At 42.1% G+C, this 25,162-nt stretch overlaps 1 long non-coding RNA gene across 2 annotated transcripts in view; it reads left to right on the forward strand.

Annotated features, from left to right (window-relative positions):
* The window catches only part of LOC131502390 (uncharacterized), a 164,055-nt gene that overhangs the window by 79,021 nt on the left and 59,872 nt on the right, over positions 1–25,162 (forward strand). Inside the window, exon 3 of one of the 2 annotated variants that reach the window (XR_009257034.1) lies at positions 16,760–16,952. The exons of the other annotated variant lie outside the window; for it this stretch is intronic. This is a non-coding gene — a long non-coding RNA (uncharacterized LOC131502390). Of the gene's footprint in view, positions 1–16,759; positions 16,953–25,162 lie in introns of those variants that run through there. 2 annotated transcript variants of the gene reach the window in all.

The raw sequence follows: 25,162 nt of genomic DNA on the forward strand, positions 1-25,162 counted from the left end.
TACGTAAGTCAGCCCTTTTCTTCTCCACCTCCTCCGGTATGGTTCTGATGTACGTTTTACTGTTACAGTCGTTTGGCACAGTCTGCATTCCATCTTCACTTCCTGTGACATCCTGTTTGATTTTTAACATATTTTCACTAAAACTAAATCTTTGTAGCGTACAGCTCTCAGGGTTTTGACAAACGCTCTCGCGGCACCGCACGGAAGGGGTCGAAAACCACCGAACTCAGCTCGCACTGACCCATTGTAATCTCCCTCCTTTCCCCAGTCCCCGAAAGCCACTGGTCATGTTCTCCATCCCTATACCTGGGCCTTTTCTAGAATGCCATATAAATGGAATAACACAAGACGCAGCTTTTTCGTTAGGCTTCTTTTCAGAAAGATGCATTGGAAGACCATCCACATTGTTGCACAGATCAATCGATAAGTGCCTTCCCTTTCATTTCTCAGTATTGTGTGTTATGAATATACCATAGTTTGGTTTATATTAGCTCAGTGAGAGACAACTAGTTTGTTTTCAGATTTTGGCAATTATGGATAAAGTGCTATGAACATTCACGTGCAGGTTTTTGTGTGAATATAAGCTCTCGACTTGCTTGGGTAAATGCCTCGGAGTGGGGTTGCTGGGTTGCATCCCCACCAACTTACAGATATTCTACATCCTCAGCAGTACCTTTCCCTCGCCTCTTTTTGTCTTTTAATAAATGTATAGTGATAACTTACTGCTATTTTAACTTCCATTTCTCTAACGAAAAATGTCGGATAACTCTTCCGATGTGCATTTGCAGTCTCTAGATATTCTTTGGTGAAATGTCCGCTCAGAACTGTGACCCATTTATTGTTTGTGCTGTTGTTGAGTTTTAACCCAACTCTCTATTATGGAGAGAATATATAATCACATGATCATGTATGTTATTTGAAAAAATGGTTCCCCATCTGCACCTTTTTTTTTTTTTTTCATTCCATTAGCAGTGTCTTTTACGGAGTGAAAGTTCTAAACTTTCATGAAGTCCAATTTATCAATTTATTATTGGATGGGTCATGCTTTTGGTGTTTTATCTAAAAGCTCTTTGGCAAACCTATCACACAGATTTTTAGCTGTTTTTAGTATAAGTTGTGCAGTGTGTGGCAATGTTTATTTTTATGCTCGCAAATGTTCTATTGTTCCATCACCGCTTGTTAAAAAGGTTATCTATTGAATTGCCTCTGCACCGTTGTTAAAAATCACTTGTCTCTATTTGTGTGTGTCCCTTTCTGATTCTGTTATTTGTTGCATTAAAGAAGTGATAAAACTGTATCTCCTCCTGCTGGCACCACAGTGCTCACTGTAGCTTTATAATAAGCCTTGAGATTGAACAGTTTGAGTGTTTGAACATTGTTCTTTTTCAGAATTGTTTTGGCTATTCTAGTTTCTGTGCCTTTATATATGCATTTTAGAATGAGATTGTCAATATCTACAAAAAGCTTGACAATTTTGATTAGACTGTGTTGTACTTGTGGATGAGATCAGAGATGACCAACATTTTAACAATACTGAGTCTTCCAATCGATGATTATGGTATATCTCTCCATTTACTTAGGTCTTGCTCTGATTCCATCACTCTGATCTTGTACATATTTTGTACATTTCATACCTAATTATTGTTTCCTTTGTGCTAGTGTCAGCGGGATTGTATTTTTGACTTCAAACTCTGCTTGTTCATTGCTGTTAAAAGAATGTGCGTTACTTCATGTTTGACCTTGCATTCTACATAGACAATGATGTTTTCTGCTATTAGACACAGTTTGAATTCTTTATTTCAAATATTTTTTTTGATTTACAAAATAGTTTATAATTTAAAGCATGATGTTCAGAAGACATCTTTGCCTAGCTCTTGAACTTAGGGGAAAAGCATTCATACTCTCACCATGAAGGGTGCTGTGAACTGGAGGAATTTTCATCTCTGACCTTTATTAGGTTGTGTGAGCTGTTCAGTTCCAAGTTTCTTGAGACATTTGATTAGGATTTGCTTTTGAAATTTGTTGAATACTTTTTCTGCGTCTACTGATGTGATCATATGACTTTTCCTCTATAATGTCTGTTCCTATGTTAAAATATATTGATAGATTTTCAAATGTCAAACCAGTCTGTCATTTTGGGGATGAAACCCATTTGTTTTTGATGCATTATCCTTATTATGTATTACGTTTATGTTCATGAGAGTTACTGGTCTTAACAGACATTGGCCTGTAATGTCATTGTCTGTTTTTGATATTGGGGTAATGCTGAAATCATAATATGGGAAAAGAGGTGTTTCTTTTCTGCTTTCCGGATGATATTGTGTAGAATTGGTATTTCTTCTTCTTTAAATGTTTGGTAGGATTTGCCAGTGAAACCCTCTAGGCCTGGAGTTTTCTTTGTTTTGGAAAATTTTTTCAGTGACCAACTCAATTTCTTTAGTAAAGATGTAGGGTTGTTTAGATTACCTATTTCATTTAGAGTGGGTTTTGGTAATTAGCTCTGAAGGTATTCATCATGCATTTTGTGTAAAGTGTTACATTTTTGGACTTGGAGTAATTTGTCACATTCCCTGACCATTTATTTAATGTCTGTATAGGCAGTATTGATACCTGCTCTTCCATTCTTTTTTTCTTAAGTTTTATTTATTTGTCTATTTATGTATTTCCTTATTTGTTTGGAGCATGCAAGCAGGGGAGGGGCAGAGAGAGAGAGAGAGAGAGAGAGAGAGAGAGGGAGAGAATCCCAAGCAGACTCTGTGCTGTCAGTGCAGAGCCCAATGTGGGGCTCAAACTCACAAACTGTGAGATTGTGACCTGTGTTGAAGTCAAGAGTCTGACACTTAACCGGCTGAGCCACCCAGGCGCCTCCCTCCTCTTCCATTCTTGATAGTGGTAATTTGTGTGTTCTCTTTTTTTTCTTGATCAGAATGGCTAGAAGTTTATCACTTTTATTGATATTCTCAAGGAACCGACTTTTGATTCGACTGACTTTTTTTCTATGGTTTCCTTTTCTCAGTTTACTTTTTCTGCTCAAATCTTTACTATTTCCTCCTTCTGCTTATTTTGCATTTAATTTGTTCTTTCTCCATAATTTCTTAAAGTTGAAAGCTAGGTTACTCTTTTAACATTTTCTTCTTTTAATCCTTCATTAAATATAATAGATGTCGTTAGACATAAGCATTTAATATTCTAAGATTCTTTATGGGGTGCCTGGGTTGCTCAGTTGGTTAAGTGTCCGACTTTGGCTCAGGTTATGATCTTGTGGTTAATGAGTTTGAGCCCCCATCAGGCTCTGTGCTGACAGCTCAGAGCCTGGAGCCTGCTTCAGATTCTGTGTATGTGTGTGTGTGTGTGTGTGTGTGTGTGTGTGTGTGTGTGTCTCTCTTTCTCTCTCTGCTGCTTGTGTTCTGTCTCTCTCTCTCTCTCAAAGATAAATAAACATTAAAAAAATTAAAATTCTTTGTAAGTTTTGATTAAGTGCATTTCATAAATTTTGATGTTTTACATTATAATTTTAATTCATTTCGATAACTTTACTTTAAGATTTATATGTATGTTATTTAATTCAAAAATATTTGAGGGTTTTTTAGTTTTTTTTTAAAGTTTATTTATTTCTTGAGGAGGGAGATGGGGAGAGAGAGAGAGAGAGAGGGAGAGAGAGAGAATCCCAAGCAGGCTCCACACTGCCAGTGCAGAACCTGATGCAGGGCTTGAACCCATGAACCATGAGATCATGGCCTGAGCGGAAATCAAGAGTCAGAAGCTCAACCCACTGAGTCACCCAGGTGCCCCTGAGTATGTTTTTGATACTAATTTCTAGTTTAATTCCTTTGTGGTCCATGAACATAATTGATACGGTTTCTATTTTTAAATGCATGAAGGTTTATTTTATGACTCACAACATGGTCTCATTTGGTAAAATACCCATGTACGCTTGAGAGTTCTTCCCAAGCTTTTTGTGATCAGGTCCTCATTTGTAAAAAGGAAATAAAAATAGTACCTGTGTATGAAGTTTGTTTGGATTCTGCTGTAAGTAAAAGATAACCTGAAAAATACTGGCTTAATAAGCAGACTTTTTTTTTTCACTCAGACAACCAAAAGTGTGGTGGTTGGCAAACAAGGTTGGTAGAAATGGTCAAAGAGGTCATCAAAAATTACTCTTAGATATCATCCTGTTCATAACAACCTCATTTAGTGGTTTTGTTGCTTATGAGCATAAGATACCCATTCCGTCTCCGGGCATTATATTCTCCTGCTAGGAGGAAGAATAAAGGAGGAAAAACCAGAAGGGTCGTGCCTGCCTTAGAGAAACAAAACTGTCCCCGAAATCCTCATTTTGGACTGATGACATTTGACTATCGTAAATTTCAAGGGAACATGAGGGGGAGGGGGGTAGTCCCCTTTTATTTGAAGGCAGACCAATATTTATTAAAACGTATATATAAACCTTAGAACAACAATTAACAAACTTTCTGAAAGGTATACACAATGAGTAGATAGAAAAGATAAAATTGAATAAAAATGTTCCATGTACCCTAGTGAAGGCAGAAAGGAGGAGAGACAAAGATGGACCAAATAGGAAATAGTGAGATTCAGATTTTAATCCAACCACATCAGTAATAATTTTAAATGTGAGTCATCCAAAGGCATCAGTTAAAAGTCAGGGATTGTTAAAATGGATAAAAACAGCAAGATGCAATTGGATACTGTCTTTGAGCACCCACTTTATGTGTAAAGATGGAGAGCACTTAAAAGCAAAGAACATGAAGGAAGTGACATAGTGCTTATACCAACGAAGTGAATGTTGCAGTAGTTTTGTTGATATCGAAGTAGAAATGAGAACAAGAAATACCATCAGGGACAAAGAGTAACATTGGGGCACCTGGGTGGCTCAGTCCGTTGGGCAGCTGACTTCAGCTCGGGTCATGGTCTCACCGTCCATGGGTTCGAACCCCGCGTCGGTCTCTGTGCTGACAGCTCAGAGCCCGGCGCCTGCTTCTGGTTCTGTGTCTCCCTCTCTCTGCCCCTCCCCTGCTTTCTGTCTGTCTCCCTCTCTCAAAGATAATACACGTTAAAAAAAAATTAAAAAAAAAAAAAAAAAGAAACACTACCCAATGATAACGTGGCAAATTATTCAAGGAGACATAACATAAATACTTTTTCATCGTTGTAGCCTCAAGAAGTAGAAGGGTTGAGGTTTAAACTAAAGCACTTTTCTAATGTATTTCCCGTGTATATTCACAATTCTTCCTGAGCTTGTGCCTCGGTTCCACTACGTTATCTGTTAATTCCTGCGCCTGTGCCGCAATCTTGATTAAAATTGCTTCATACTGCATTTTAATTCCTGTAAAGGGTAATTCCCTTGCTGTTATTGTTAAACAATTTCCTGGTGTTTCTCATACATATTCTTTCATATTAACTTTAAGTGCTATTCTTTTGAGTATGAACACGTCTACACTCATCAATTTCACCACCCAGATGAAAACCAATTCCTCAAAAAACGCAAACTAGCAAACCTAGTGAATGTGAAGGAGAGAATGTGAATAGCTGCGTAGCTAGGGAGGAAATGGAATTTGTTATTCTTGTGGCTGCGCTGCTTTCAAGGAGCCTAGAATGAAGAAAAGTAAGAAATCAAATGGCCAGCCAAAAGAGATGTCAGTTAATGAGGTTGACGTCTTTTGGAAAGTTGTGGATTATCTGAGAATAATCTGCGTTGTGTGTTGATAGACTCACGTTTGTGTTTGCGAGACAGTGTGTTGGGGCATGGGGTTAAGTGAAGGAAAGTGAGGAACGCCAAATATCCTACAAAGTTTTCCTTGATTACTCGATACACTTTATACACATCATCTCATTTAAGCCTCCCCATAATCCAGTGATATAATCGGAATTATTATCTTCTCTATTTGATAATAATTACAGCGAATTCTTATACATTGCTAATATGTGTTGGGTATTATTCTAAGCCTTTACATAGATGCGTTAATCCTGTCAGCAACCCCAGGAGATTAGCACTATTTAATATCCCGATTTTGTTTTCAAGGCATCTGAGATACAGATAATTGATACACCTTACCTCAGGCTACACAGGTATTGAGTAGCAACATCAGGATGCAAACTTCTGCGCTCTGGCTCCAGAAATCTCTCTTAATCACTCTGCTGTGCTACATCAGGAAGGATAAATAGTTTTCCCCAAGTAAGGTCAGTAATTGGGAAAGACGGGATACAAACCTACCTGTCTGACTCCAAAACCCACGTTCTCTCCACTCTCCCCACCAACAGAAGTGAGAAGCGCTGAAGGTTTGGAAGGATCTTGTGCTTTAGACATTTGTAAATAATCGTAGTTTCTCATTTTATAGATATTTTCACAGGAGCTATGACAGGCATAGGGAGGGCTACATGACTCAGCGTTCAAATTTGCCAGCAGCAAATAAATTAATAGCTCGTCAGAAAGTTGTGATCTCAACAGTGGGCTTCACATTTGTGGTTGGGTGAATTTTTGGAGTTTTTTTTTTTTTTTTGGATTAAACACCAGAAGTAAAGACAATGAAAACAAAATAAACAAGTGAGACTACATTAAATTAAAAGGCTTCTGCACTGCAAAGGAAGCCATCGACAGAATCAAGCCAGTCTACAGAATGGGAGAAAATATTCTTGGGGTGCTTGGGTAGCTCAGTCGGTTAAGTGTCCAACTCTTGATTTTGTCTCAGGTCATGATCTCACAGTTCGTGAGTCCGAGCCCCACATCGGGCTCTGTGCTGACAGCGTGGAGCCGGCTTGAGATTCTCTGTCTCCCTCTCTCTCTGCCCCTCCCCCACTCACGCTCTCTCTCTCTCTGTCAACAATAAATAAACATTAAACAAATAAATACACATTGGGGCGCCTGGGTGGCTCGGTCGGTTAAGCGTCCGACTTCGGCTCAGGTCACGATCTCACGGTCCGTGAGTTCGAGCCCCGCGTCGGGCTCTGTGCTGACAGCTCAGAGCCTGGAGGCTGTTTCAGATTCTGTGTCTCCCTCTCTCTCTGCCCCTCCCCTGTTCATGCTCTCTCTCTGTCTCAAAAATAAATAAACGTTAGGGGCGCCTGGGTGGCACAGTCGGTTAAGCGTCCGACTTCAGCCAGGTCACGATCTCGCGGTCCGTGAGTTCGAGCCCCGCGTCAGGCTCTGGGCTGATGGCTCGGAGCCTGGAGCCTGTTTCCGATTCTGTGTCTCCCTCTCTCTCCGCCCCTCCCCCATTCATGCTCTGTCTCTCTCTGTCCCAAAAATAAATAAAAAACGTTGAAAAAAAAAATTTAAAAAAAAAATAAATAAACGTTAAAAAAAAATTAAAAAAAACAAATAAATACACATTTAAAAAAGAAAATATTCTTTATATATTTCATAAGGGGTTACTATCCAAAACATATGAAAAACTCACGCACCTCAATTACAAAAAACAATCTGATTTAACAATGGGCAGAGGGACTGAATAGGCATTTCTCCAGAGAAGACATCCAAATAGCCAACAGGTACATTAGAAGGTGCTCAACATTAGAAAAACGCAAAGGCAAACCACAATGAGATATCACCGGGCATCTGTTCAAATTGCTTTGATCAAAAAGGAAGGAAATAACAAGTGTTGATGAGGATGTGGAGGTCAAGGAATCTGAGTCCAGTTTTGGAACTGGCGCAGCTACTATAGGGACTTTCTCAAAACATTAAAACTAGGACTGCCAGATGATCCAGCCGTCCCATTTCTGGGTGTGTGTGCAAAGGAGACAAACACAGGGTCATGGAGAGATAGAACACTCCCGTGTTCATTGAGGTATTATTCACAATAGCCAAGAGATGGAAGTAACCTGAACCCTAACGGAATAGTACTCAGCCATGGGATCGAAAGAAATTCTGCCATTTGTGACAACACGGATGGACCTTGAACGCATTATGCTGAGTGAAAGGAGCCAGAGAGAGAAATAAACGCTGTGTGGTATCACTTATATGTGGAATCTTTAAAAAAAAAAAAAAGAAAAGTCAGGGGTTCCTGCGTGGCTCTAAGTAGCTCAGGTGGTTAAGCATCCGACTCTTGATTTCGGCTCAGGTCACAATCTCATGCTTGTGAGATCGAGCCCTGTGTCAGGCTCTGCCCTGGACGGAGAACCTGCTTATGATTCTGTCTCTCCCTCTGCCCCCTCCCCACTTGCACGCTCTCTCTCTCTCTCTAAAAAACAAACAGGCAAAAAAACAAAGACTGGTAGAAACAGAAACTGGGAGTAGAAAAGTGGGGGCTGAGGGAAATACGGAAGGCAGGTAAAAGCGTATGCACTTTCGGGGATAGGATGAACAAAACCCGAGGGTCTCATGGAAAACATGGTGACTGTAATTGATAAGAAACACTGTGTTATATAATTGAAATTTGCCGAGACAGTACAGTTTAAATGTTCTCACCAAGAAAACAAAACAGAACAAGACAAGTATGTGAGGCGATGGATGTGTCCGTTAACTAGATGGAGAGAATCCTTTTACAGGGTGTAGGTATATCAGATCACCACGATGTGCCTTGAAATATCTTCTAATTTTGTATGTCAGCTAAACCTCCCGAAAGCTGAAGGAAAATAAACCAAAAAGAATACAGGCACTACTACTTTTGCAATTAAAATGTTTAAACACTCCTCACAACAGAAATACTAGGTGTATGTTACTAGTTAACGTAGCTGCTAGCTGATGCCAGTAATAAAGGTGCTTTTGTTCGTGTAAATTCTGATGGCAGCTGGCAGGGTCTCTCTGCTGTCAGGGGACCCGGGGATCCAGGCTGCTTCCAGGTTTGCTTCATCATTGGAACGTTGGGTAGCCATGCGTGCTGAGGGGGAGAGAGAGTGTGGGAATAGCCCACTCACTGGCTTCTGCCTAATGACTCATGGACTGGCAACGTGGTTTTCCGCTGTGTCTAGGAAGGAGCGAAAGATCAGACGGGAATGAGCATTCGTAGACTTCCCTGTAAGCTGACACATAGTAGGTCCTCAATAAAAAGGCACTATTATAATTGGTTACAAGAACAACCCTCTTCATTTCCTTATTCATTTTATTATTTTTTTATGTAATTTTTTGTCAAATTGGCTAACAGTGTGTACAGGGTGCTCTTGGTTTTGGGGGTAGATTCCCGTGATTCATTGCTTCCACACAACATCCAGTGCTCATCCCAACAGGTGCCCTCCTCAATGCCCATCACCCATTTTCCCTTCTCCCCCACCACCCCACCCCATCAATCCTGTTTGTTTTCTGTATTTAAGAGTCTCTTGTGGTTTGCCTCCCTCCCTCTCTGTTTGTAACTATTTTTTCCTCCCTTCGCCCATGGTTAAGTTTTTCAAGATCCACACAGGGGTGAAAACATAGGATACCTGTCTTGCTCTGCCTGACTTATTTCACTTAGCATAATACCTTCCAGTTCTATCCACGTTGCTGCAAATGGCACGATTTCATTCTTTCTCATTGCCAAGTAGTATTCCATCATATATGTAAATCACATCTTTATCCATTCATCAGTTGATGGACAGTTAGGCTCTTTCCATACTTTGGCTATTGTTGAAAGTGCTGCTATACACATTGGGGTACAAGTGCCCCTATGCATCAGTACTCCTGTATCCCTTGGGTAAATTCCTAGCAGTGCTATTGCTGGGTCATAGGGTAGGTCTATTTTTAATTTTCTGAGGAACCTCCACACTGCTTTCCAGAGCGGCTGCACCAATTTGCATTCCCACCAACAGTGCAAGAGGGTTCCCGTTTCTCCACATCCTCTCCAGCATCTAGAGTCTCCTGATTTCTTCATTTTGGCCACTCTGACTGGCGTGAGGTGGTATCTGAGTGTGGTTTTGATTTGTATCTCCCTGATGAGGAGCGACGTTGAACATCTTTTCATGTGCCTGTTGGCCACCTGGATGTCTTCTTTAGAGAAGTGTCTATTCATGTCTTCTGCCCATTTCGTCACTGGGTTATTTGTTTTTCGGGTGTGGAGTTTGGTGAGCTCTTTATAGATTTTGGATACTAGGCCTTTATACGATATGTCAATTGTAAATATCTTTTCTCATTCCGTCGGTCGCCTTTTTGTTTTGTTGATTGTTTCCTTTGCTGTACAGAAGCTTTTGATCTTCATGAGGTCCCAATAGTTCATTTTTGCTGTTAATTTCCTTGCGTTTGGAGACGTGTCGAGCAAGAAATTGCTGAGGCTGAGGTCAAGAGGTTGTTGCCTGTTTTCTCCTCTCGGGTTTTGATGGTTTCCTGTCTCACATTTAGGTCTTTCATCCATTTTGAGTTTATTTTTGTGTATGGTGTAAGAAAGTGGTCCAGTTTCATTCTTCTGAATGTCCAGTTCTCCCGGCACCATTTGTTAAAGAGACTGTCTTTTTTCCATTGGATCCTCTTTCCTGCTTTGTCAAAGATTAGTTGGCCCTACATTTGTGGGTCCAATTCTGGGTTATTTATTCTATTTCATTGGTTTATGTGTCTGTTTTTGTCCCAATACCATACTGTTTTGATGATTACAGCTTTGTAGTAAAGGCTAAAGTCTGAGATTGTGATGACTCCTGCTTTGGTTTTCTTGTTCAACATTACTTTGGCTATTGGGGGTCTTTTGTGGTTCCATACAAATTTTAAGATTGCTTGTTCTAGCTTCGAGAAGAATGCTGGTGCAATTTTGATTGGGATTGCATTGAATGTGTAGATTGCTTTGGGTAGTATCGACATTTTAACAATATTTATTCTTCCAATCCATGAGCATGGAATGTTTTTCCATTTCTTTCTGTCTTCAATTTCCTTCATATGTTTTCTATAGTTTTCAGCATACACATCTTTTACACCTTTGGTTAGGTTTATTGCTAGGTATTTATGGTTCTTGGTGCAATTGTAAATGGGATTGAAGATTCATTTCTTTTTTCTAAAATGTTTATCATTTTAAGAGGGAGAGTGTGTGTGTGTGTGTGTGTGTGTGTGTGTGTGTGTGGTTGGGTACACAAGCTGGGGAGGGGTAGAGAGGAAGAGAGAATCCCAAGCAGGCTCCACGCTCAGTGCAGAGCCTGATGTGGGACTTGATCTCATGAACCATTGAGATCATGACCTGAGCCAAAATCAATAGTTGGACACTCATTTGAGCCACCCAGGCGCCCCGAAGGAGTTTCTGAGAAGGCCAAATTTACCTTAAATTCTCTTTTTCAAGTGCCTACTATGTGGCAGGTGCTTTCAAACACAGATCATGTAGTTTCCAAAGGATCCTGTAAATGTCAGAAGGGAGCCGCTGCCCTTCTTCACTCAATACCACTTTTCTGCACTGCCCTTTGCATTAACCGCTATAATTTCAGTAGGCTGAGACTTTTCTCCTTCCTTTTGATGCATGGTCAGAATTTTAACCTTGAGCCTCTGCTACTCTCCACGTGATCGAACTGCCTAAGCACCTGCCCAGATGCCACCAGGCAAACTGAAAACCAGGATCTCCCTGTGTGGAAGGTACACAGACACAGAGGCGGAAGAAGGGTGTGTGTGTGTGTGTGTGTGTGTGTGTGTGTGTGTGTGTGTGTTATTTTTATTTTTATTTTTATTTATTTTATTTATTTATTTATTTATTTTTTTTAACATTTTTTATTTATTTTTGGGACAGAGAGAGACAGAGCATGAACGGGGGAGGGGCAGAGAGAGAGGGAGACACAGAATCGGAAACAGGCTCCAGGCTCCGAGCCATCAGCCCAGAGCCTGACGCGGGGCTCGAACTCACGGACCGCGAGATCGTGACCTGGCTGAAGTCGGACGCTTAACCGACTGCGCCACCCAGGTGCCCCTTATTTTTATTTTTAAATCAGAGTCAGCATGTCTACCAGGGAACCAATTTTTACCTCCTAGGAGGATTCCGGGGTTTTAGGGATTCAGCTTTAGTAGATTTTTTTCCCACAGTATTTCTATGGTCTTTCCTCATCTACCATTTATGAGCAAGCCTTTGGTTTTTAAATGCCTAGGTAAGCTATTCATCTGGGTATGTGTTCACTGGCCAGTTTCAGAAAGACATCCATTTAAAGTCCTCCTGCAGGGGGCGCCTGGGTGGCTGAGTCAGTTAAGTGTCCCACTTCAGCTCAGGTCATGACCTCACGGTTCAAGGGTTCGAGCCCCAAGTCGGTCTTTGTGCTGACAGCTCAGAGCCTGGAGCCTGCTTCATATTCTGTGTCTCCCTCTCTCTCCCCTCCCCCCCACTCACGCTCTGTCTCTCTCTCTCAAAAATAAATAAACATTTCAAAAACATTTTAAATCCTACTGCAGATATCAGAGTGGTTTAAAAGGAAAAAAACAGCTCTAATTTCAGGGTTATAGCCTCCAAACCAGTAGATTATGTGTGAAGTTAGACTTGACTCACTACCCCATCTGGAAAACCCTTGAAGAGCGTGTTCGAGAGGCCAAGAGGAAACGAGCAGGCCTCGAAACATCACTGTCCAAAGTGAACTTTTAAGTCAAAGGGGCTGTTGCTATCACAGAGTCTCCAGGGTGAGTAGCAATGCTTTATGTCAGGGGAAAGGTGATTCCAGGCTGTTCCACCGGGAGTAACGCAGAGCCTTCAGAGGAGGATGTAGTGGCCAGCTAGTGAGCCGGGCAGCTTCCAGACTTGGAGAGGAGGGCACGCTGGGGAAGACCAAGAGGGACAGCGCTGTCATGGGGGAAAGTGCCGGGACCGGACAGAAATAGAGTGAGCTCTCAGGCACCCCCCCCCCCCCCCCCCCCCCCCCCCCCCCGCTCCGGGTTTGAAGAGGCGGAGCCTGCCTTAATAACGCCCGCAGGCAGGACCCAAGTCCTGTTTGATTGACACTGTCACCTCCCTTAGGTCTGCCTTCGGTATCTTGGTGCAGAAACCTTTTCGTGGCCCGAGAGGCATTGTGGAGAACCGAGAAGAGGCAGGAAGGAAGAGAGCAGGGGAACACGCCTCGGGCCGGGAGGGGGAACCAGGAACCAGGCAGCCCAGTGCAGACGAGACGTCTAGGCCGGGCCCTCCACCCCCGTCCCCCGAACCCCGGGAAAAGATCACGTGCTGTGAGTCTTAAGTTCTTCATGTCCGGAGATGAGGTTCAGGCCTCGGGCCCCCGGCAGGTCATTCCCTTCTCGTGTTGGCATTCCCAGCCCCTGTGCTTTACCCGGCGCCTTGGCGGCGACGGTCGGGGCCTCCCCTGAGGCCTCCCTCGCGGGGGGCGGGGGGGGGGAAGAGGAGGAAGCCTGGAAGACGCCGCCCACCGTCCCTTCCGCTCTCCGCCGTCCCCCTGGCTCTCAACGGTGAGGTCACCCCCACGGCTGTGCTCCGCCGCCCGACCCTCGACCGGTGCGCCGTCCCCGGGAGGAAAACCAAACGGGAGGAACTGGCGCTCTCTCCCGTTTTCACTCTTGCTTCTACCATCCCAGTAAGTGTTGAAGGCTTCGCTCCCGCGGATCTGGCTCGTGGCTTTGAATCCGCCGCGCTGACGCCTGGCGGCTCAGCTCCGGGGCCAGCTCGGCCGAGCCCCTGACAGAAGACGCGGGCGGCTGCCACCGTTTTGGCCCCGGAGCCTCCCCGCTGTCCTCCGGGGGTCGGTGCTGTCACCGGGCCCTCCCCGAGACCCTGCGGCGCTGTGACACGCCGAGCACCGGTTCGCGTAGAGAATGGACCATTCGACGCGGGCGTGGGTCAGTCCCCGCCTGCCGGACGCGACTCGAAGCTCCTCGAATTCAGTGACGCCCTAGAGCAGCTCCTTCCTTCCCTCCCAGCCGCTCTTCCTGCCAAACCACGGAGGCCATTCATCCCACCCCACCAAGCTCAGGGATGGCCAGTATCCGCGCAGTTACCTGCGAATAATGCCATTTTCGTAGAGCAGGTCCCGGCTCTCCCCGGGAGAAGGGTGCCATCCTCGTGGTTTCTGGGCGTCACTGCAAGGGGGTATCACCCTGTTTTTCAGGAAATCCTTGCAGGACGCCCAGTTTGACACTGTGTCCAACTATACCTTTTTTAAGTTTATTTTCAGAGAGAGAGTGAGAGAGAGGCAGAGACAGTATCCCAAGCAGGCTCTGAGCTGTCAGCACAGAGCCCGGTGCAGGGCTCGAACTCACGAACTGTGAGATCATGCCCGAGCCAAAATCAGGAGTCGGAGGCTTAACCGACTGAGCCACCCAGGCGCCCCTACGCTGGGTGTTTAAGTGAGTTCCAGACACGGTCCATACCTGCCTCAGGTGGAAATCTTTCTCTCGGATTTATCCCTGATCCAAAAGTAACTGCTACATACTTTCCTATTCCCGAGTTTTTTCTCAGCTGTAGGGCACGGCTTTTGAGAGTCTGGCCACGGCAGAACTTAAAATTCCCTGCCACAGAAGGGCCCGTGCTTTCCCAAAGCCCCGGATGGTGGTTGGCTCAGGGGCCTTACACTTGCGTGCTGTCCACCTGTGGCCCTACTGCCTACCCCCTTCTTTTTCTTTTTTTATAACTTGTTTTATTTTTTATTGTTGTAAATTTGCATCCCAGTTGCTTAGCATCTAGTGCAACAATGATTTCAGGAGTCGATTCCTTAGTGCCCCTGACCCATTTCGCCCATCCCCCCTCCCACAACCCCTCCAGCAAGCCTGTGTTTGTTCTCCATATTTAAGAGTCTCTTATGTGTTGTCCCCCTCCCTGTTTTTATATTATTTTTGTTTCCCTTCCCTTATGTGCATATGTTTTGTCTCGTAAAGTCCTCATGTGAGTGAAGTCGTAGGATATTTATCTTCCTCTGACTAACTTCACTTAGCATCATACCCTCCAGTTCCATCCACGTAGTAGCAAATGGCAAGATTTCCTTCTTTTGGATTGCCGAGTAATACTCCATTGTCCATATATACCACATCTTCTTTATCCATTCATCCATCGATGGACATCTGGGCTCTTTCCAGACTTTGGCTATTGTGAATAGTGTTGCTATAAACATTGGGGTGCACGCGCCCCTTCGAAACAGCCCGCCTGTATATCTTGGACAAATGCCTAGTAGTGCAATTGCTGGGTCATAGGATAGTTCTCTTTTTAGTTTTTTGAGAAACCTCCATCCTGTTTTCCAGAGTGGCTGTGCCAGCTTGCATTCCCACCAACAGTGCAAAAGAGGCCCTCTTTCTCCGCATCCTCGCCAACGTCTGTCGTTGCCTGAGTTGTTCACGTTAGCCATTCTGACGGGTGTGAGGTGGTATCTCAGTGTGGTTTGGATTTGTGTTTCTCTGCTGATGAGTGATGTTGTAGCTCCTTCTTTTTGCCTTGTTCTGCGGCTGTTATGGGACCTCGCACCATCTTCCCGATGGGAGTGCTGCTCCCACCCCCTCCCAAGCTGTGGCTGGACGTGTGTCCTCCTGATCCCAGGATCCCCACTATCGTCATAGGGCTCTCCACTGAGGAAGCACTCGATTCATGTTTGGCAAATAAATGAGCCAGTGAGAAAGGTTTCATTTAAGATTTAATTTCTCCTACGTTCTTGAATAGGCCAAGCGAATCCAGGTATGTATCATTTAATTTGACATGACGGACTCTACGGGATAAGTGAATCCAAGTGGTAGCCATTCCTTAAGGTTTTTTCCCCTGTTCTTTGAACCCCTCTGTTTTACGGCTGGGCCTGTTCACATTTCCAAGGCAATTCCTATTCTAATGCCTTGTTATCTTTTTCCAGATCGCAAAGAAAGATCACAAATTGTTTTGCAAAATAGCAAAACTCTTTCTTAACCTGATATACATCTGTAAATGTGTGACCACTGTCATTCGTAAGCTTAGGTTCTGAAGCTAATTAAACTTTCTATTACAAGGAATGATATTTGAGGGGCGCCTGGCTAGCTCTGTCAGTGGAACATGTGACTCTTAATCTCGGGGCTGTGAGTTCAAGCCCCCAGCTGGGTGTAGAGATCATGTAAAAATCAAATCTTAAAAAAAAAAAAAAGAGGAACGCTATTTGAAAAAAAGAAAAATGTCCAAATCACCCATGTTGAACAGGAACACAAAGACGTTATACACTGTGTACCCTCCTGATCCACTCTGGCTCTACACCACGTAGAAATTTGGCTGTTGTTGGGATGCCTGGGTGGCTCAGTCGGTTAAGCGTCTGACTCCTGATTTTGGCTCAGGTCACTATCTCTTGATTTGTGAGTTTGAGCCCCGCGTTGGGCTCTGCACTGACAGTGCAGAGCCTGCTTGGGATTCTCGGTCTCCCTCTCTCTTTCTCTACCCCTCCCCTGCTTGCTATGTCTCTCTCTCTCTCTCTGAAAATAAATAAAACATTGCAAACAAAATTTTTAAGGCCAGGCTTCAGTCATCAAAGGGGTTTCAGGTGGTGGTTAGCACCGAGTCAAAGTCCCACTGCATCAATCAACCCAATTTTTCTTGATCGTCGATACCACCTCCTGGCTGCTGATCTCTGTGGTCGCAGGTGATGCCTCACATTCCTTCAGTGAGACGGGGAATCTTAACAATGTCCCTCCTACCTATTCCATCGTCTGCCAGAGAGGGCAGACCATGGCGCTCCTGAACTTCACTGCTGCCTCCCCCTAACACAAGTACCAGTGCAATACAGGGACTCCTCATGTTTTGTTTAGATTTTGTGGTTGAAGTGTTTGGTAGGCTGCAAAATGTTCCCCGAAAGACACCACCTCCTAGTCCCTAGAACCTGCGAACGCTGCCTTCTTTGGGGAAGGAGTCTCTGTGGATGTGGTTAACTTAAGAATCTTTTGGTGGGAGGAGTAGCCGGGATTATCCAGGTGGGCCCTGAATGCAATCACTTGTATACCTAGAAGAGGGAAGCCGAAGAAGAATCGAGAGAGAGACAGAGAAATTGCCTGAGAAGTGAAGATCGAACAGAGAGAGACTTTAAGACGTTGACCTTGAAGAGTGCAGTCACGTTGCCACAAGCCAAGGAGTGATGCCAGCAGGAAGGGATCCTACCCCAGGGTCTCCAGAGGGAGCGTGGCCCCGCCAGCATCTCGATTTCAGGTCAGTGAAAGTGATTTGGGGCATCCGGCTTTTAGAACTGTAAAAGAGTTCATTTCCGTTGTTTGAGCCACCCAGTTCGTGGTAGTTCGATACAGCAGATCCAGGAAGCAAATACATCATTGTTTGTTTTCATTCTGCCTTCTGTAGTTTTCCAGGGTTGATTTTTGGGAGTGGAAGACAGCAGCATGAACTTGATTATCATTTTGGCAACTAGTGTTAAGGCACTAAATCTGTCAATAATTTAAGGAGAATTAACATCTTTACGATATTTTGTTTCACATGAGTGGATATGGTATACCTCTCTACTTGGATTATTTTTGTCTGAATACGTCGGTAAACTTTTATGTTAACCTCCCTAAAGATCTACATTTTTGTGATTTGTAGTTCCTCTTAGGTAACTTTTGGATTTTATTGCTATTGTGAATGGAATATTGTGTGTTACCTGTTATTTTTTTTAACGTTTATTTTTGAGAGAGAGACAGACAGACAGAACACGAGTGGGAGAGGGGCAGAAAGAGAGGGAGACACAGAATCTGACGAAGCCTCCAGGCTCTGAGCTGTCAGCACGGAGCCCAGTGCAGGGCTCAAACCCAGAACCGCAAGATCATGACCTGAGCCGAAGTCAGACGCTTCACCGACTGAGCCACCCAGGCGTCCCTGTATATTACATGGTCTAATTAGTGACTGCTTTTGTGTGGCAAGGCTCTTGATTTTCCTGTATTGACCTCCTATGTACTGTCTTTCTGAAGTCTCTTATCTATTTGAATTTTCCACACACCATGCCTTTTAATTTTCTAGGCAAATGATCATATTGTTAACAAATAATATCTTTTCAGTATTCACATCTCTTATTTATTTTGATATCCATATCTCTGGCTTTGTGCTCCAGTGCAATTTGGAACACTAGAGGTGAGAGTATATATCTGTCTTGTTCTGACTTTAATTAGACCTTAATTGTTCTAACCTTTCACCTCTGGCTATGTTTGCAGTAGAATTTAGGAAAAGGAAGCTCCCTTCTATTCTTTGCGTGCTGGACTTTTTTACCGTGAACACGTGTTGACTTTCTTTCAAAGGATTTTTCTATATTCATGGGCACTAACACCTTTTCTTCTCTAATTTGTTACTGTAAGGAATTACAACTGAAAGCGTTTACTAGGGGCACCTGGGTGGCTCAGTTGCTTGAGGGTCTGGCTCTTGATTTTAACTCAGGTCATGAACCCAGGGTCACGGGATAGAGACCCACATTGGGCTCCGCATTCAACGATGAATCTGCTTAAGATTCTCTCTCTCTCTCTCTCTCTCTCTCTCTCTCTGCCCCTCTCCCCTGCTTGTATGTGTGCTCTCTCTTTCTCACTCTAAAACTTTTTTTAAAAAGTGTTTTCTAATGCTAAGTCGTACTTTCATTCCTTGGTCACATCGTGTTTGCTCATTTAATTCACTGTTCTGTTGACTATGCTATTTTATTTAAGGAATTTACTGCTATGTGAATGAGCTTTGCTCGAGTGTTCTGTCAGTGGGATTGAGGGCAAGGTCCACATTTGGCTTTTGAATCAAGGGAAGGTGACTGGGGAAAATGAGTTGGGTAATCCCCCCCCCCCCCCCCCCGCTTTTTGGTATGCTTTGGAAAAGTTCCCAAAAGCTGGCAATTAATTTTCCCTGACCATTTGCTAAAAGTGGTCTTCAAAAAAAAAAAAGTCTTATCCCAGACATTTGAGAGTGGCTTCAATTTTGAATACAGTTTCCATTTGTATTTTTGCATTAACGTTTTATGCTTGTGGATGAATTGGTTATTTATTTTCTAAAAATCAGTCCATTTCACTTAGGCTTCCAAAATTAATGGAATGTTTATAATAAAAATACACTATTTATTATAATATATATACTATACTATACTATACTATACTATAATACAAACACTCCCAAACTTATATAGCAACAGTATAATGAACCCAGTATACCTGACATTCAACATCAACAGTCATCAATATGTGACCATTGTGTTTCTGATTATGCCTTCACTACCCACTCATCTCTGCAACTGGAATATGAAACAAATCTCAGGCATCACACCTAAGTATTCAGTATGCATTTCTGAAAGCCGAGGAATGTTTTTTAAGACCTAAACTTCATACAATTACTATTCCTAAAAAAAGTCCTTATTATCAAATATCTACTTTTTCATACTTACCTGACAGCCTAATTACATAAAACAATGTTTTGGGGGGAGGCGCAGGGGTGACTCAGTCAGGTAAGCATCCGACTCTTGATTTTAGGTCGGGTCATGATCTCGCAGTTTGTGAGTTTGAGCCCCGCGTAGGGCTCTGCGCCGACATTGTGGATCCAGCTTCGGATTCTGTCTCTCCCTCTCTCTTTGCGCCCCCCCCCGCCCCCGGCTCATGCTTGCACACATGTGTGCGCTCTCTCCAAAAAATCAAATAATCTTTAAAAAAGGTTTTTTTGAATTGATATAGAAATATGGTCTATACATACTGATTGTTTATGTCCCCTAAGTCAACCTATAAAAATTCCCCGCATCCCTTCTTTTTCCTTGCATTAAAAAAAAAAACTCTTGTGTGTTGTACTATTTCCCATAGTCTGGATTTTGTTGACTGTAACACTTTGGCAACCATTAACATGTTCTCCAGCCGTTTCTATTTTTTTTAAATTGGCAGAGGCAGAAGTTTGATCGGTTTGGTTTTTGTCTGTTTATTCCCTCCCTGTCTTTCAGAAGACCACTCCAGAGGTGACGCTGTGTGCTTCCAAAGGAAGTGTGGAATGCCTGGTTGTTTCCTTTTGTGTTGATGTTAGCAGTCATTGATGATTATCACCTCTATCTGTTAATCCATTAGGGGATCATAGACTAATCATTCTATTATTCCTTCTTTATTAGCCAAAATGCCTCTGTATGTGGAAATATTTCCCTGTGTACACGTTGGATATCTTAAGGGAACTTGTGTTCATTTATATTAAACTCTTCTAGATTTTGTACAAATTTATTTAACTTGTTTGTTGCTGCTTTTCTCTTTAGTTTATTGCAAAAATGTCTACCTTATAAGTATTTCCAAAAAAAAAAAAAACTGGCTTGTGTTAGTTGGCTCTGCTGTTTTCGATTTCATTATTTTCTGTATTTATCTTCATTATTTTCTGTGTTCTACGTCTTTAGGTCGAATATGCTATTCATTCCATACCTCCTTGAAGTTCTTTGCTGTTTTAACATTTATTTTCTTTAAAAAAATTTTTTTAAGTTTATTTTGAGAGAGACAGAGAGAGTGAGCTATGGAGAGAGAGAATTCCAAGCGTGCTCTGCCCTGCCAGCGTGGAGCCCAACGTGGGGCTCAAACTCGGGAACTGTGAAGTCATGACCTGAGCTGAAACCAAGAGTTGGTTGCTTAACTGACTGAGCCACCCAGGCACCCCTTAAGCATTTCTTTTCTAATCCATCTCTCTATGACCATACATTTCTCACTGAGAACCACTTGAACTGCATCATACAGATAGCATTACATGTCTTCACGTGTCGTGGTTGACTATTTACCCATTGGCTGTATCACCCTATTACTCATGCTATTAGAATTTACGTGTGTATATATATACACACACTAACCAAAATGTGTAAGAGTTTATTTTTGAGTAGGCTTTTAAGAGGACTTAAACATTTTTCACTGCCAGTGACAGAGTTGAGTTTATCCTATGACCGTGAATAAGTTTAACGCTGGAAAATCAATATGACCACACGTAAAGAGTTGCAGCCTGCAGATGTCGGCTCCCATGTAGTAGAGGGCAGAGCAGGGGACAGGTGTGGGGTAGATCTGAGGGAAAATAGCTCCCAGATGGGCATACCACATTGGAAAACTCCGCATCCACAGAATAAAGGACACACTTCACATGGTCATCAAAATGAACACATCTACAACAAACTAGGAGTAGAAGGAAACCTATTTTTTAAAATATTTTTATTTTATTTTATTTTATTTTATTTATTAAAACATGGTAAATGTACTCTTTAATCCCCACCCCCTCTTTCCCCCATCCCCCCGCCCCTCTGGTAACCATCAGTTTGTTCTCTATAGTTAAGCTTCTGTTTCTTGGTTTGTCTCTCTTTCGCTCTCTCTTTCTTTTCTTTTTACTCATTCGTTTTGTTTCTTAAATTCCACATTTGAGTAAAATCATATGGTATGTGTCTTTCTCTGACTGACACTTTGCTCAGCATTATACTCTCTAGCTCCATCCATATTGTTGCAAATGGCAAGATCTCCTTCTTTTTTATGGCTGAATAATAACTCCACTGTGTGTGTGTATATGCACATACACACACACACACGCCACTTCTTCTGTATCCACTCATCTATTGATGGACTGGGCTGTTTCCATAATTTGGCTATTGCAAATAATTTTCCACAGTGTCTGCCCCAATTTGCATTCCCACCAACAGTGCGTGAGGGTTCCTTTTTCTCCACATGCTCAACAACACTTGTTGTTTCTTGTGTGTGTGTGTGTGTGTGTGTGTGTGTGTGTGTTTTAGCCATCCTGACAGGTATGAGGTGATATCTCACTGTAGCTTTGATTCCATTTCCCTGATGATGAGTGATGTTGAGCATCTTTTAAGGGGTTTGTTGGCCATCTGGATGTTTTCTTTAGAGAAATGTCTGTTCATATCTTCTGCCCATTTTTTAGATTGGATTATTTGTTTTTTGGGTATTAAGGTGTATAAGTTCTTTATATATTTTGGATACTAACCCTTTATCAGATATGTCATTTGCAAAATATCTTCTCCCATTCAGTAAGTTGCCTTTTAGTTTTGTTGAGTTTTTCCTTCACTGTGCAGAAGATTTTTTTTTTTTTTTGGTGTAGACCCAATAGTTTATTTTTGCTTTTTCTTTCCCTTGCCCCAGGAGACATATCTAGAAAAATGTTACTACAGTCAGTGTCAGAGAGATTATTGCCTCAGCTCCCATCTAAGATTTTTATGGTTTTTTAGGTCTCACATTCAGGTCCTTAATCCATTTTGAATTTATTTTTGTGCATGGTGAAAGAAAGTGGTGCAGTTTCACTCTTTTGTGTGCTGCTGTCCAGTTTTCCCAACACCATTTGTTGAAAAGACTATCTTTTTTCCCACTGGATATTCTTGCCTGCTGTGTCAAAGATTAATTGACCATATAGCTGTGGGTTTATTTGGGGGTTTGCTATTCCATTCCATTGATCTATGAGTCTATTTTTGTGCCAGTACCATACTGTTTTGATGACTACAGCTTTGTAATATAGCTTGAAGTCTGCAATTGTGATGCCTCCAGCTTTGCTTTGCTTTTTCAAAATTGCTTTGGTATTCAGAGTCTTTTGTGGTTCCATACAAATTTTAGGGTTTTTTTGTTCTAGTTTTGTGAAAAATGCTGTTGGTATTTTGATAAGGATTGCATTAAATATGTAGATTTTTTGAGTATAGACATTTTAATAATATTCGTTCTTCTTTAATAATATTTGTTCTTCCAACCCATGAGCATGGATTATCCTTCCATTTCTTTGCATCACCTTGAATTTCTTAAATCAGTATTTTGTAGTTTTTAGAGTACAGGTGTCTTTCACGTCTTTGGTTAAGTTTATTCCTAGATATTTTAATGTTTTTGGTACAGTTGTAAGGTGGATTGTTTTCTTAATTTCACTTTCTGCTGCTTCATTATTAGTATATAGGAATGCAGTAGATTTCTGAACATTGATTTTTTTATTCTGTGACTTCTTAAACTTGATAAAGGGTACCTACAACGATCCCACAGCTAACATCATACTTAATTGTTTACTGACTTAAAGCTTTTCCACCAAGGTGAAAAAGAAGAAAGGATGTCTGCCCTTATCCCTTAATAGTCAACATTGTACTGAAGGTTCTAACCAGGGCTATTAGGCAAGAAAATGGGGAAAAAAGGGCCATCCTGATTGGAAAGGAAGAAACACAACTATTTTTATTCCCAAATGGCATGAGATTGCATTAAAAAAATCCTATGGAATACACACACACAAACTTAGAGCTAATAAGAACTCAGTGAAATTGCAAGATACAAGACAAAATACATACATCAATTGTATTTCTATAAACTAGCAATGAATAATTTAAAAAAACTAAGTAGTTTTCATTTACAGTAGCAGTAAAGAACAAAATATTTAGGGGTACTTTTAAAATGAAGTACAAGACTTGCACCTGTAAATTTACAAAACATTATTGAAAGAAATTAAAGAGGACCTAAATAAAGACCTCCTGTGTTCATTGATTGGAAGACTTACTATTGTTAAGATGGTAATACTCTTCTAAGTGATCTACAGATTCAATCTGATTATCTAAATCCTAACTGGCATTGTTGCAGAAATTGGCAAGCTGGTCCTAAAATGCATGTGGAAATTCAAGGGGCCCAGAAGAGCTAAGAAATTTTGAAAAAGAAGAACAAAGTAGAAGGACTCACACTTTCCACTTTCAACTGCAAAGGTACAGTAATCAAGACAGTGCAGTATTGGCATAGGATAGACATACATCAGTGGAAGAGAATTTATAGATATAAGCGTCTACATCTGTGTTGAGTTGATTTTTCTTTCTCAAGAAGGTTAACAAGACAATTGAACATGGAAACAATAATCCTTTTCAATTATATCAGTGCCATTAGTTGAAAATTCACATACAAAAGAATGAGTTTGGACTCTTATCTTACAGCATATACAAAAATTACATCAAAATGAACCACAGGCCTAAATATAAAGCTAAAACTGTTAAATCTTTAAAGGAAAACCTAGCTATAAATGTACATGACTTTGGATATGGCCATGCGTATTCATTTATTTATTTATTTTCTTATTTTATTTTATTTCATTTTATTTTTAAGGCTTATTTATTTTGGGAGACAGCATGAGTGGTGGAGGGGCAGAGAGAGAGGGAGAGAGAGACTCTCAAGCCGGCTCTGTGCTGTCAGATCAGAGCCTGACATGGGGCTCAATCCCACGAACCATGAGATCATTACCAGAGCCGAAACCAAGAGTCAGTTGCTTAACCAGCTGAGCCACTCAGGTGCTCCTGGCCATGCTTTTTTAGATATGATACCCAAATTACAAGCGACCAAGAAAAAAAATCGGCATCATCAAAATTGGGAATTTTTGTGCATCAACGGGCATTATCAAGAAAATGAAAAGGCAACCCACATAATGGGAGAAAATACTTGAACATCTTATATATCTGATAAGGGTCTAGCATCCAGGATATAAAAAGAACTTCTACAAGTCGGCAATAAAAATAACTCAAAAATGGGCAAAAGGCATCTGGCTGGCTCAGTCGGTGGAACGTGTAACTCTTGATCTCAGGGTGGAGTTTGAGCCCCATGTTGGGTGTAGCTATTACTTAAAAAAAAAGGGCAAAAGACTTAAATAGAGACTTATCCCATGAAGATATGCATATGGCTCAAACTGTCACATGAAAGGTGCACAACATTATTGGTCATTGAGGCAATGCTGATACCCGCTAAATGAATATAATTAGAAAAAGAAAAATGAGGTGCTGAGTGGCTCGGTCGGTTAAGCGTCCAACTTCAGCTCAGGTCGTGATGTCACAGTTTGTGGGTTCAAGCCCCTCATCGGGCTCTGCGCTGGCAGCTCGGAGCCCGGAGCCTGCTTCGGATTGTGTGTCTCCCTCTCTCTCTACGCTTCCTCCATTCACACTCTGTTTCTCTCTATCTCTCAAATGTAAATAAACATTAAAAAAATTAAAAAAGAAAAATAACTAATGTTAGCATGGGTGTGGAACAATTAGAAACCTCTTGTGTTGCCAGTAGGAATATAAAATGGTGTGCCCACTTTGGAAAACAGTTCAGCGGTTCATCAAAAGGTTAATGGAGGTACCATAAGATTCAGCAATTTCACACCTACATATATTCCGAGGAGAATTGAAAATACATATTTATGCGGAGCCTGGGGGGCTCAGTCGGTGAAGCCTCTGACTTCGGCTCAGGTCACGATCTCACAGTTCATGAACTTGAGCCCCGTGTTGGGCTCTGTGCTGACAGCACTGAGCCTGGAGCCTGCTTTGAGTTATGTGTCTCCCTCTCTCTCTCCCTCCCCTGCTCTCTCTCTCTCAAAAATAAAAAAACAGGGGCGCCTGGGTGGCTCAGTCGGTTAAGCGGCCGACTTCAGCTCAGGTCACGATCTCGCGGTCCGTGAGTTCGAGCCCTGCGTCGGGC

The sequence above is a fragment of the Neofelis nebulosa genome, chromosome X, assembly GCF_028018385.1.
Source record: "Neofelis nebulosa isolate mNeoNeb1 chromosome X, mNeoNeb1.pri, whole genome shotgun sequence".
Classification (NCBI taxonomy): Eukaryota; Metazoa; Chordata; class Mammalia; order Carnivora; family Felidae; genus Neofelis; species Neofelis nebulosa.